The sequence below is a fragment of the Silene latifolia genome, chromosome Y, assembly GCF_048544455.1.
Source record: "Silene latifolia isolate original U9 population chromosome Y, ASM4854445v1, whole genome shotgun sequence".
Classification (NCBI taxonomy): domain Eukaryota; kingdom Viridiplantae; phylum Streptophyta; class Magnoliopsida; order Caryophyllales; family Caryophyllaceae; genus Silene; species Silene latifolia.
In genome coordinates, this window is record NC_133538.1 from 67,174,250 (window position 1) to 67,188,982 (window position 14,733).

At 39.3% G+C, this 14,733-nt stretch overlaps 4 non-coding genes across 4 annotated transcripts; all 4 read right to left on the reverse strand.

Annotated features, from left to right (window-relative positions):
- Positions 1 to 615: 615 nt before the first annotated feature.
- Positions 616 to 722, reverse strand: LOC141634693 (small nucleolar RNA R71). Its single transcript, XR_012539418.1, has one exon. It is a non-coding gene; the product is annotated as a small nucleolar RNA R71 (small nucleolar RNA).
- A 9,031-nt stretch (positions 723 to 9,753) lies between these two features.
- LOC141634828 (small nucleolar RNA R71) lies at positions 9,754 to 9,860 on the reverse strand. The gene has a single exon (XR_012539548.1). It is a non-coding gene; the product is annotated as a small nucleolar RNA R71 (small nucleolar RNA).
- A 1,608-nt stretch (positions 9,861 to 11,468) lies between these two features.
- On the reverse strand, positions 11,469 to 11,575 carry LOC141634814 (small nucleolar RNA R71). The gene has a single exon (XR_012539535.1). It is a non-coding gene; the product is annotated as a small nucleolar RNA R71 (small nucleolar RNA).
- A 1,608-nt stretch (positions 11,576 to 13,183) lies between these two features.
- On the reverse strand, positions 13,184 to 13,290 carry LOC141637083 (small nucleolar RNA R71). The gene has a single exon (XR_012541645.1). It is a non-coding gene; the product is annotated as a small nucleolar RNA R71 (small nucleolar RNA).
- Positions 13,291 to 14,733: the final 1,443 nt, after the last annotated feature.

The window sequence follows — 14,733 nt, forward strand, 5'->3', positions numbered from 1 at the left end:
TAAACTCCTCAAGGTTTGTTCTAATTGTTTTCGAGTTGTTTGATATTTTGCATGTCTAGAAGGTCACAAGGTGACTTGTTACCTTTTGATCGTGAAATTGAAAGAACTTTGACAAACAATAGAAGACTTGCTAGGAGAAATTTGAGAGGTATTGGTGAGGTTGTAGATATTCAACCAACTATTGAGTTCATCAACCCTTTTGCAAGAGAAGGTGAGGAGAACCCAACACAAAATCAACCCACAATGCCTAAGTTTTCATCACATTCCGTACCCACTGCGGAGAACCTACCCAATGGTACTCCCACACCACAACATCTAACCGGAAATTTTATTGCCAAATACGCATTTATCCAATTAGTCGAAAGAAGCCAATTTGGGGGGATGCCTAGTGAAGACCCTTACTCTCATATGGAGTCATTTTGTGACTATTGTGATGCGATTTCACAAACCGGTGTAACTCAAGACCAAATTCGATAGGTCTTATTTCCTTTTTCTCTAATTGGCACCGCGAATTAATGGTTGAAGGGCCTTGACAAGGCAACTCTCGGAATTGATTCTTGGAAAAAGTTGGCTCTAGCTTTCTACAAAAAGTTCTATCCACCGGAAAAGACTAACATGCTAAGAGCTCAAATTACGGGTTTTAAGCAAAGGGATGAAGAATCTTTGTATGAAGCTTGGGAGAGGTTCAAAGGAATTTGTCCCTCATGTCCTCACCATGGACTTAGCGAGTGGTTCTTGGTACAACAATTTTGGAACGGTCTTTATGAAGATTCACGGAACATTCTCAACATTGGATCAAATGGAATGTTCACCGAAGTTGATGACGATCTAACTTGGAACAAAATTGAGGAAATGGCGGTCCATAACTCACAATATAGTAGACCTCGCAAGGCTACTAGAGGAGGAAAGCATGAAGTGGACTACGTTACTCAATTGGGTGCTCAACTTAGTGCTCACATTGATACCATCAATTTGAAGTTTGAAAAGGCTATGGCTAGACTTGAAGAAGCCTCAAAATCACCAAAACATCATGTTAATGCCATGACGGCATCTTCATCAATCCCAAGTGGGATATGTGAGAATTGTGGAACATTGGGAGATGACCAAAGTGAATGTAGGGGAACAAATGAACAAGTGAATGCTTTCCAAGAATACAAGAGAGGTACCTCTTATTCCAACTATTACAATGAAAACACCAAATTCCATCCAAATCTCTCATACAAAAGCCAAAATGTTCAAAACCCTCAAACAACATACACCCCACCTCTCCTGAGAAACCAAAATCAAAGACCCTTTTACAACCAAAACCAAGGTTACCAAAATAAATCTCCATACAATCAAAAAAATGACCAAGGTTTTGATGTTCAAAAAGCGGTCCTTCAAATGCAAAAGAATCAACAAGAATTTTTCACTCAAATGCAAAAGGATAGTCAAGCAAAGGAAACCACCATCAACTAGCATCTTGAAGCTCACAAAGACAAAAGGGGCAATTACCACCTCAAAGTAATCCCCCAAGACATGAAACGGTTAGTGCCATTCACTTGAGAAGTGGTACAAGGTATGAAGCACCGAAGAAGCAAGTTGAGGATGAAGTTGTGGAAGCTAGTGACAAAGAATAAATTGTGCAAAACTCCAAGGATGGAGAACCATCAAAAGAAGAAATCTCAAAGAAAAATGAAGACAAGGTCAAGGAGAAGGAACCCATTGTGATTAGACTTCCTTTTCCAAGTCGTCAAGCCAAGCCCAAATTTGATGACCAACTTGGAAAATTTACGGAAATTGTGAAGAATTTGGAAGTCTCAATTCCTTTCACGGAATTAATCAATCACGTACCGGCCTATGCGAAATACATGAAAGACATCCTCACAAAGAAGAAGTCGATCCGGAAGCTTGAGACTATCGCCTTCACTAAGGTTAGTAGTGCAATACTTCAAGGGAGTTCACCTCCAAAACTCAAGAATTCGGGAAGCTTCTCAATACCATGTACCATTGGCGACACCACGATCAACAAAGCCTTATGTGATCTAGGGGCTAGTGTGAGTGTTATGCCGTACTCGGTGAGTAAAAGGTTTGGGATGGGAGAGCTTAAATGCACCAATATCACACTCCAAATGGCTGATAGATCTACGAAGACACCATTAGGGATATGGGAATATGTTCCCGTACGAATTGGGAAATTTTTCATCCCGGTGGACTTTGTCATTGTTGATATGGAAGAAGACTCCAACATTCCAATCATTCTAGGAAGACCTTTCTTAAACACCGCGGGTGCGGTGACTGATATGAAACATGGAGAGCTCACTCTAAAAGTGGGAGATGAGAGTATAACTTTCAATCTTGACAAGACCATGAGAGCTCCCCGTTTGCATGAACCATGTTTTATGATTGATCATTATAGCCGGAAGGATGATAGGAAGAAGTCGGAACTTCAATGGAAGAAGAAAATTGAAGATGCTCCATTCAAAGAGCAAATGAATTATAACAAAGAGAGCTTGAAAAGCTCACCAAAGTCAAGCAATGAAGAAGATGGCCCCATTGGCCAAGACAAGATAATGGGAGAGTTGTCTCTATCAACTCATGAGATATTTAGTGATCAAGTAGATGAAGTGTGTGGTATTTCGGACGATGAATTTGAAGGGATTTTCAATCCCTATATTGGTAATGCTATCGATCAAGACCGAGAACAAGGGCAAAGATCTATTGAAGATCTATATCATGACAATGAACAAGCTTTTGATTACTTCTTCAAGGTGTTGAGCAACATCAACAACACCTTGGACATGCCCCCATGACATCTCACTAAGGATGAGAGTTTGGTGAAGTCCTCCCTAAACCACCATTTGTAAATATTTCTAACTCCATAACTCGCATTTTAATTCTTATATTGCATTTTTGTCATTTTTGGATTTTTGTGCCTTGATCAAGATAATTATCATTTTTGAGAGAAGTGAGGGAGGGACTAATGATTTCAATTGATGTGTAGTGCTTTAGCTTAGTGTGGGGATATAAATTGCCTAGGCTATCCATGCCTTAGTAGTGCCCCCACAATGAAGAACACGAGATTTTGAAGAATGAAAAATGACGCGGGATATGCAAGTACACGGATGGAACTGAATCCGGTTAAAAGGGGAAGAATCCGAGCGTTTTCAAGAGAACCCGCCCGTCTTCAGGCAACCTGGGCGTCTTGGTCCGAATCCGCCCGTCCTTCATGAGCTGAATTTTTGAAATTTTGGGACTGTTAACGAATCCGGGCGTCCTGCAAAAAAATCCGCCCATCCTCAGAAAGACGCCCGTCCTGCAAGAGAAGACGCCCGTCTTTTTGGCTGAGAAAAACAAGAAAATTCCCTGGAAAGGAATCCGGCCGTCTTCACTGAAAGACGCTCGTCCCACAGCTGAACAATCCGAGCATCTTTGCTCAAAGCCGCCCGTCTTTAGGCGAGGATTTCCCAACCAAGAACAGACAGAATCCGGGCGTCCCGAAGGAAAGCCGCCCGTCTTCTCCCTGCATTTCAAAATTTTCGGGGCTTTTATAAACCCCCTCCCACATTCATTACTTCATTCCTTTATTCAAAACACTACCCATAAACCCCAAAACTCAAAACCCTCATCCTCTCCATCAAAAAAACAAAATTTCCTCAACCACATTCATCAAAATCAAATCAAAACATCCTCCTAACAAAAATTAATCACTCCTCTTTCAACAAAAATCAAACCAAGCACCAAAATCTTCAACCTTTGGGTCGATTTTTGAATTTATAAAGGCAAAGCTTTTCATCTTAAAATCGATTTGGGTACACTTGAAAATTGAAGATTTTCACTCTTTTCTTGGTTCAAGAATCAATGGCAAGGACAAAAGGAGCAACAAAGGCACCAAAGGCAAAGGCACTCTCAACAAGACAAAAGAGTCTTCAAGCAAAGAAAGCCTCATTGGCTATGGTGGTAGCTAGCTCAAACTTGGAAGTGCAACAAGAACCACCTCCCTTGGAAGCAACAACATCTACTACTCCGGAAATTGCTCAACTTTTGAACTATCCGGAGGTAATTTCCATTTCCAAATCCCATAGGGAAACTTTTGCCACGTTTGCTAGAAAATCATTTCTATCCACCAAATTTATTTGTGAAGATGCCTTAGATAAGTTGGGTGTCCTTGAGCAAACTAGAGCCTTCTTTAAAGCCATGGGGTTGGAAAAATTGTTTACAACAAAAGAATTGACATACCCCTCCCTTACCTTAGAATTCTTGAGTTCTTTGAAAGTTACAAAGGTAGAGACCATGGAAAACATCGAGTTCCGCCTAGCTAATGTTAGTAGGCGCATCTCCTTTGAGGAAATGACTAAAGCTTTGGGTCTTGATGATTCACCTAGTTATTTCAAGAATGTTGGCAAGTATGACCCCGCTCCTCTTTGGGAGGCGATTTCCGGAAGGAAATTTGGGAACTATCATGCTAGTCGCACTCTATTAGTCCACCATCCGGGCATTAGAGTATGGCACAAGGTCATAGGGAACACCATCATTACAAGAAAAGACACCAACCACTTTACCAAGCTCGATTTTGTTATTCTTGAGTCGGCCTTAAACATTGGAGGGGAATTCACCAAGCCTTTCAACTTTCTAAGGCTTTTAGTGGATAGATGGCTAAATTTGATTGTCGGAAGCAAGGCACTACCGTTATTGTAAATGGAGGTCTAGTCACTCTTTTGGCTAAATACTTTGATCCGAACTTCAACAAGGATATCAAGTATGTGGCGAAAAAGGGTGGTCATCTCATTGATTTGGATACTATGATAAACAATTACAAGTGGGTCTCTCATAACCCTCTTGACACCAAGTATGGGTGGCTCACTAGTGAGGCTAGATCTTTTACTTTGCCTTCGAAGATTTGTCGTTTAAGTGTCCATCGGACCAACTATCTCCTTCCCCTCTCAAAAGAGGCCGAATACATTATCCGACAACAAAGGGATGAAATTGAAATGCCCTCCTCTTCCATTGTCACACCACCCTATCCTTTCAAGTACCAAGAGTTCAAACCCGAAGGTGTTGAAGCAAGCAAAGATTATATGACTCTTCTTATGCAAGAGATGCACAAGCAAGCTTTTAAGGATCGGGAAGATGCTTACTTAGCCCAATATCCACCCCTCCTTCATTTAGCTAGGCAAGGACTCCTTGATCCTTCATGTCCTTTGCCTAGTTGGGCGGATAGGGAAGTCTTCTTTCCGAGTGCATCTAGGGATGAGAGTCCGGGTGACGATGAGGTTGTCGGTGATGCGGTTGATAATAGCATTGATGAAGAGGCTAGTAGAGAAGAAGAAGAGGATGATTAACAAACTTAACAAGAAAGTGAAGAGGGAAGTGGTGATGAGTCCACTTCTATTGAGGAATATGATGATAGTGATGATATGATGGAAGATTAGCAAGCTTTGGAGGCTCCTACCCTCTTGAGGTTTGTCTATTTCTCTCTTTGTTTTATTTATTTATCTTGATCATGATTGGAGTAGTCCTAGCAATATAGAGGACTAACACCTCGGCCCCATTGAGCTGTTCTTATTTTCTTGTTCCCACTTTTGAAAATCCAAAATGACAAATTTAGTTTCATGCATTGCATTATGTGTGCATGAACTACACCCAACCTTAGGACATTAGCAATAATGTCTAACTCGGTTTGGGGAAGTACATACATACACAACGGAAGGTAATCTAAATTATCCTCTCCGTCATAAACAAAAACCATGCATCATGTAGTGTAGATTAGTGTATCTTGCATTTAGTGTAGAAATCATGCATCATGTTTGCATAATTTCCCATCATTTTGGCCATTGAGGACAATGCCCATATTAGTGTGGGGATGGGGAATTCTAACTTAACTTTTATTCAAAAATCCAAAAAAATTAAAAAATTTGAAAAACCATAAAAATTGAAAAATTGAAAAACCAAAAACAAGTTTATTTCCTTTGTAGCGTAGTCATGTATATATTTTTGTATATATTGTGTTTGTTTTATCCTTGTTCACATTGATCGACTACGCCACATCAGAGACATGAGGATATTGAAGACCGCATGGTATGATATTTCCAATCTCCTTTTTCCTCTTTATGTTAATGACTATGTGGCTTTATTTTGATTGATGCGGTATAACAATGTGAACTTAGGACTTACATTTAGTTTATATGTCATATTAGTTGGTAAAATCATTTGCATTAGGATGTTTATATGGTAATTGCATCATGGCATGTAGTTTGCATGTTAGAAAAATTTTGCGAAACCGTCTACTTGGGAAGCTTGACAAGTGTATATAGGCCCTAGTAGATGCTTTTTCTTCTTAAAGACTTTGCTTGTTAGAATACTTGTAAAACACCCTAGGATGTGTCATGCTAGTTTCCTTTGACCCATGGTTTAAAGCCTAGTCAAGAGTACCTTGTGGTGTGATAACTCCTTGGCTACCGTTTCTTCCAAGGTGACCATTGAAACCATGCATCCATCATCCATGTTGTACCACATTCTTTGTCATCAAAGGGAATGGGCACAAAAAGAAATCAATTTGAGTTCAATGAAATGAAAAGTGAAAGAAAGTTTGCAAAAAATGCATCAAATGAAAAGAGGAACAAAAATAGAACTCCTAAAGCTTCAAATATAAGCCACCCTCACTACATACGGGGTGACTTTGAAAATGTTCAAAAGAAATGCAAAGAAAAGTTGAAAGTTGTCAAGTGTTGAAATGAAAAAAATCAAAAAGAAATGGCAAGAAAGTGTTCTCAAATGTTATATGCCACATGAAATTGGGGGGGAAAACAAAAATGAAAGCAAACTCCCAAAGTGAAACTCAAATATCTATTGATCCCTTTATCCACCGTATCCATTTTTGTGCATGGTAGAGAGGGGACGACCCTTCTTCTTGTCTAGGCAAGAGGGGGAATTCCGCGATCCTCCAGTGTTTCTAACACCATAGGGAGTCTACTCTTCACAAAAGCATTTAATGATTAAGGACAAAGGTACCCTAGCTTGACACAATTTGGAGGTGATTTATTGGTATCCTTCTAGGCTTAGTAGTTTGAAGAAATTGCATCTATGAAGGAGTGTGTAGCCTTGAATTGCTTCCCTTGTAGATAATTTCCGCCACTTAGATGAGGAAAGTGGCTATTCTTTTGTAGATGCATCCATTATTTGTTTTTGTGTGCTTAATGTTTGGATGTGTCGCTATTTTGGCAAGACCCACCTTGCCTTGCAAGAAGGCATCCTACCTCATGGTTGTCTTGTTGTGAGTTGAAGGGGCGGAGTGAGACCCGCTAATTGTCTCATATCGGCTATGTTATTAGGTTAGTTTAAATAATAGGCCTAGTCTTTGTCACCTCTTTACTCGGGACGAGCAAAGGTTCGGTTTGGGGATATTTGATGTGACCATAATTAGAGCATTTTTAGTCCCCGAATTAGCCTTGTTCCCATGCTTTTTAGTGCATATTTGGGTCATTTATTGTCTTTAGTTCTTTGTTTTGCATATTCTTTGAGGTTTTGTGTCCTTGGTAGGAAAGGAGTGCAAACCTTGCATTTTCATGGCAAAACGAGACTAAATTGATTGAATTCAATGACCAAGCATCAAGGAGAGATAAGATTAGAAGGCCTTTGTACATACTATAGTAGATGGGCAATGACGAGGAAATATCGTTGCATCCCCGAGGAAATCCCCAAGGATTTTATGAAGAAAAGGGAAGAAAAGAAGAAGAAATGTGACTGTCCAGCAATCCGTGCGTATTGTCCTGAAGACGCCCGGACAGAGACCCTCGAATCCGGCCGTCCCGTGCTAAAGACGCACGGATTCCAAGGCAGCACAACTTCGTCCTCTTCAAGCTTCAAGAAAGATGCCCATCCTTCCAAAAATACCGGCGTTTTCTTAAGTAGGGACTTAATCGTCATTTAAGCCCTTAGTTAACCCTAATTCCTACACCTAATCCCCACTATAAATACCCCATTAGTCTATTTAGAAGAGGATGTTCTTCTTAGCAATCTCTAGTGTAGTTAATATCAATCAAATCTCTCTTTAATTTTGTAATCAACAATTAATCAAGTTTTAATATAAGTTTTATTTCCTTAATCTCTCTTTTGTTCATCCTTTATTTTGGGTAATTGAAGATTATTTGGGTTATTATTGGGAGATTGACAACCTCTCAATCAAGCATCAAGTACTTCTTTTATTCTTTGCTTTATTATTGGAATCATTAGTAGGTATAATTCTCTTAATCCCTTTTTAATTATTGCTAATTACTTTCATTTATTCATCATGTTTCACTTTGTTGGTATGATTGACAACCTTACTAGCATGTTCAACATGATAATGAGTGAGTAGTCCCATAGCTAAGGTTAATGGGTAATTAGGGGAAACCAACATGGGGAATGATTCATGCTTAAATTAATATGCTTTCATGGTTTATTTGCTTGCTTGTTATGATCTCAACTCATGCACATGTTATGTTTGATGAAATGCGAGCCTATGAAACCTTGCATTTTTTACCCATTACCTATCTTTTCAATGAGACTTGTAAGACATAAAAAACCTTGAGTCTCATTAGACCATGCATGTTGTTGAGTAGGGAAGACTAAGTCGACTTGTAGGTGTTGTACAATCTAATCGATTCGGCTCCGGGACACAAACTTTCCTGGGAATGTAAGATATAACCCAACTCAATCCATCACAACAACAATTGCTTGCTTATAACTTGAGAACATGTTTGTATGATCAATTCCCATGAATCCCCTATGACCCCATGATACCCTAGTGCTTTTTATCAATTGTTTACAACCTTTTTTTAATTCATCTTGCTTGTTTACTTTCATTGCTATTTAGTTTAGTGACCTTCTACATCAACCCAAATTGTGACACCCCTAAGACACCACTAGTTACAATAGAAATCTCAACTCAACTACGGTCCCTTGGAATCCGACCTTTGATTGCCTCTTTACTAATTGTAGAGTTGTTTGTGAAGCTATAAATTGTGTTTTGGTCTAGGTGCTCCTAACGATAAGTTACCGAAAAGATTTAGTCCGACAAAAAATGGCGCCGTTGCCGGGGACGGTGTTAACTTGATTTAGATTTTATTATATTGTTATTAGTTGTGTCTTTCTTTGCCTTGGGGAAGTAAAACTCCTCAAGGTTTGTTCTAATTGTTTTCGAGTTGTTTGATATTTTGCATGTATAGAAGGTCACAAGGTGACTTGTTACCTTTTGATCGTGAAATTGAAAGAACTTTGACAAACAATAGAAGACTTGCTAGGAGAAATTTGAGAGGTATTGGTCAGGTTGTAGATAGTCAACCAACTATTGAGTTCATAAACCCTTTTGCAAGAGAAGGTGAGGAGAAACCAACACAAAATACAACACAAAATCAACCCACAATGCCTAAGTTTTCATCACATTCCGTACCCACCGAGGAGAACCTACCCAATGGTACTCCCACACCACAACACCTATCCGGAAATTTTATTGCCAAATCCACATTTATCCAATTAGTCGAAAGAAGCCAATTTGGGGGGATGCTTAGTGAAGACCCTTACTCTCATATGGAGTCCTTTTGTGACTATTGTGATGCGATTTCTCAAACCGGTGTAACTCAAGACCAAATTCGATGGGTCTTATTTCCTTTTTCTCTAATTGGCACCGCAAAACAATGGTTGAAGGGCCTTGATAAGGTCACTCTCGGAATTGATTCTTGGAAAAATTTGTCTCTAGCTTTCTACAAAAAGTTCTATCCACCGGAAAAGACTAACATGCAAAGAGCTCAAATTACGGGTTTTAAGCAAAGGGATGAAGAATATTTGTATGAAGCTTGGGAGCGGTTCAAAGGAATTTGTCGCTCATGTCCTCACCATGGACTTAGCGAGTGGTTCTTGGTACAACAATTTTGGAACGGTCTATATGAAGATTCAAGGAACATTCTCAACATTGGATCAAATGGAATGTTCACCGAAGTTGATGACAATCAAACTTGGAACAAAATTGAGGAAATGGCGGTCCATAACTCACAATATAGTAGACCTCGCAAGGCTACTAGAGGAGGAAAGCATGAAGTGGACTCCGTTACTCAATTGGGTGCTCAACTTAGTGCTCACATTGATACCATCAATTTGAAGTTTGAAAAGGCTATGGCTAGACTTGAAGAAGCCTCAAAATCACTCATGCACATGTTATGTTTGATGAAATGCGAGCCTATGAATCCTTGCATTTTTTACCCATCACCTATCTTTTCAATGAGACTTGTAAGACATAAACCAACTCGAGTCTCATTAGACCATGTATGTTGTTGAGTAGGGAAGACTAAGTCGACTTGTAGGTGTTGTACAATCTAATCGATTCGGCTCCGGGACCCAAACTTTCCTAGGATTGTAAGATATAACCCAACTTAATCCATCACAACAATAATTGCTTGCTTATAATTTGAGAACATGTTTGTATGATCAATTCCCATGAATCCCCTATGACCCCATCATACCCTAGTGCTTTTTATCAATTGTTTACAACCTTTTTTTAATTCATCTTGCTTGTTTACTTTCATTGCTATTTAGTTTAGTGACCTTCTACATCAACCCAAATTGTGACACCCCTAAGACACCACTAGTTGCAATAGAAATCTTATCTCAATTCCTGTCCCTTGGAATCCGACCTTTGATTGCCTCTTTACTAATTGTAGAGTTGTTTGTGAAGCTATAAATTGTGTTTTGGTTTAGGTGCTCCTAACGACAAGTTACCGAAAGGATTTAGTCCGGCCAAAAATGGCGCCGTTGACGGGGATGGTGTTAACTTGATTTAGATTTTCTTATACTGCTATTAGTTGTGTCTTTCTTTGCCTTGGGGAAGTAAAACTCCTCAAGGTTTGTTCTAATTGTTTTCGAGTTGTTTGATATTTTGCATGTATAGAAGGTCACAAGGTGACTTGTTACCTTTTGATCGTGAAATTGAAAGAACTTTGACAAACAATAGAAGACTTGCTAGGAGAAATTTGAGAGGTATTGGTCAGGTTTTAGATATTCAACCAACTATTGAGTTCATAAACCCTTTTGCAAGAGAAGGTGAGGAGAACCCAACACAAAATACAACACAAAATCAACCCACAATGCCTAAGTTTTCATCACATTCCGTACCCACCGAGGAGAACCTACCCAATGGTACTCCCACACCACAACATCTATCCGGAAATTTTATTGCCAAATCCACATTTATCCAATTAGTCGAAAGAAGCCAATTTGGGGGGATGCCTAGTGAAGACCCTTACTCTCATATGGAGTCCTTTTGTGACTATTGTGATGCGATTTCTCAAACCGGTGTAACTCAAGACCAAATTCGATGGGTCTTATTTCCTTTTTCTCTAATTGGCACCGCGAAACAATGGTTGAAGGGCCTTGATAAGGCCACTCTCGGAATTGATTCTTGGAAAAAGTTGGCTCTACCTTTCTACAAAAAGTTCTATCCACCGGAAAAGACTAACATGCTAAGAGCTCAAATTACGGGTTTTAAGCAAAGGGATGAAGAATATTTGTATGAAGCTTGGGAGCGGTTCAAAGGAATTTGTCGCTCATATCCTCACCATGGACTTAGCGAGTGGTTGTTGGTACAACAATTTTGGAACGGTCTATATGAAGATTCAAGAAACATTCTCAACATTGTATCAAATGGAATGTTCACCGAAGTTGATGACAATCAAACTTGGAACAAAATTGAGGAAATGGCGGTCCATAACTCACAATATAGTAGAGCTCGCAAGGCTACTAGAGGAGGAAAGCATGAAGTGGACTCCGTTACTCAATTGGGTGCTCAACTTAGTGCTCACATGGATACCATCAATTTGAAGTTTGAAAAGGCTATGGCTAGACTTGAAGAAGCCTCAAAATCACTCATGCACATGTTATGTTTTATGAAATGTGAGCCTATGAATCCTTGCATTTTTTACCCATCACCTATATTTTCAATGAGACTTGTAAGACATAAACCAACTCGAGTCTCATTAGACCATGCATGTTGTTAAGTACGGAAGACTAAGTCGACATGTAGGTGTTGTACAATCTAATCGATTCGGCTCCGGGACCCAAACTTTCCTAGGATTGTAAGATATAACCCAACTTAATCCATCACAACAATAATTGCTTGCTTATAATTTGAGAACATGTTTGTATGATCAATTCCCATGAATCCCCTATGACCCCATGATACCCTAGTGCTTTTTATCAATTGTTTACAACCTTTTTTTTAATTCATCTTGCTTGTTTACTTTCATTGCTATTTAGTTTAGTGACCTTCTACATCAACCCAAATTGTGACACCCCTAAGACACCACTAGTTGCAATAGAAATCTTATCTCAATTCCTGTCCCTTGGCATCCGACCTTTGATTGCCTCTTTACTAATTGTAGAGTTGTTTGTGAAGCTATAAATTGTGTTTTGGTCTAGGTGCTCCTAACGACAAGTTACCGAAAAGATTTAGTCCGACCAAAAATGGCGCCGTTGACGGGGACGGTGTTAACTTGATTTAGATTTTCTTATATTGTTATTAGTTGTGTCTTTCTTTGCCTTGGGAAGTAAAACTCCTCAAGGTTTGTTCTAATTGTTTTCGAGTTGTTTGATATTTTGCATGTATAGAAGGTCACAAGGTGACTTGTTACCTTTTGATCGTGAAATTGAAAGAACTTTGACAAACAATAGAAGACTTGCTAGGAGAAATTTGAGAGGTATTGGTCAGGTTGTAGATATTCAACCAACTATTGAGTTCATAAACCCTTTTGCAAGAGAAGGTGAGGAGAACCCAACACAAAATACAACACAAAATCAACCCACAATGCCTAAGTTTTCATCACATTCTGTACCCACCGAGGAGAACCTACCCAATGGTACTCCCACACCACAACATCTATCCGGAAATTTTATTGCCAAATCCACATTTATCCAATTAGTCGAAAGAAGCCAATTTGGGGGGATGCCTAGTGAAGACCCTTACTCTCATATGGAGTCCTTTTGTGACTATTGTGATGCGATTTCTCAAACCGGTGTAACTCAAGACCAAATTCGATGGGTCTTATTTCCTTTTTCTCTAATTGGCACCGCGAAACAATGGTTGAAGGGCCTTGATAAGGCCACTCTCGGAATTGATTCTTGGAAAAAGTTGGCTCTACCTTTCTACAAAAAGTTCTATCCACCGGAAAAGACTAACATGCTAAGAGCTCAAATTACGGGTTTTAAGCAAAGGGATGAAGAATATTTGTATGAAGCTTGGGAGCGGTTCAAAGGAATTTGTCGCTCATGTCCTCACCATGGACTTAGCGAGTGGTTGTTGGTACAACAATTTTGGAACGGTATATATGAAGATTCAAGGAACATTCTCAACATTGGATCAAATGGAATGTTTACCGAAGTTGATGACAATCAAACTTGGAACAAAATTGAGGAAATGGCGGTCCATAACTCACAATATAGTAGACCTCGCAAGGCTACTAGAGGAGGAAAGCATGAAGTGGACTCCGTTACTCAATTGGGTGCTCAACTTAGTGCTCACATGGACACCATCAATTTGAAGTTTGAAAAGGCTATGGCTAGACTTGAAGAAGCCTCAAAATCACTCATGCACATGTTATGTTTTGTGAAATGCGAGCCTATGATTCCTTGCATTTTTTACCCATCACCTATATTTTCAATGAGACTTGTAAGACATAAACCAACTCGAGTCTCATTAGACCATGCATGTTGTTGAGTAGGGAAGACTAAGTCGACTTGTAGGTGTTGTACAATCTAATCGATTCGGCTCCGGGACCCAAACTTTCCTAGGATTGTAAGATATAACCCAACTTAATCCATCACAACAATAATTGCTTGCTTATAATTTGAGAACATGTTTGTATGATCAATTCCCATGAATCCCCTATGACCCCATGATACCCTAGTGCTTTTTATCAATTGTTTACAACCTTTTTTTTAATTCATCTTGCTTGTTTACTTTCATTGCTATTTAGTTTAGTGACCTTCTACATCAACCCAAATTGTGACACCCCTAAGACACCACTAGTTGCAATAGAAATCTTATCTCAATTCCTGTCCCTTGGAATCCGACCTTTGATTGCCTCTTTACTAATTGTAGAGTTGTTTGTGAAGCTATAAATTGTGTTTTGGTCTAGGTGCTCCTAACGACAAGTTACCGAAAAGATTTAGTCCGACCAAAAATGGCGCCGTTGACGGGGACGGTGTTAACTTGATTTAGATTTTCTTATATTGTTATTAGTTGTGTCTTTCTTTGCCTTGGGGAAGTAAAACTCCTCAAGGTTTGTTCTAATTGTTTTCGAGTTGTTTGATATTTTGCATGTATAGAAGGTCACAAGGTGACTTGTTACCTTTTGATCGTGAAATTGAAAGAACTTTGACAAACAATAGAAGACTTGCTAGGAGAAATTTGAGAGGTATTGGTCAGGTTGTAGATATTCAACCAACTATTGAGTTCATAAACCCTTTTGCAAGAGAAGGTGAGGAGAACCCAACACAAAATACAACACAAAATCAACCCACAATGCCTAAGTTTTCATCACATTCTGTACCCACCGAGGAGAACCTACCCAATGGTACTCCCACACCACAACATCTATCCGGAAATTTTATTGCCAAATCCACATTTATCCAATTAGTCGAAAGAAGCCAATTTGGGGGGGTGCCTAGTGAAGACCCTTACTCTCATATGGAGTCCTTTTGTGACTATTGTGATGCGATTTCTCAAAC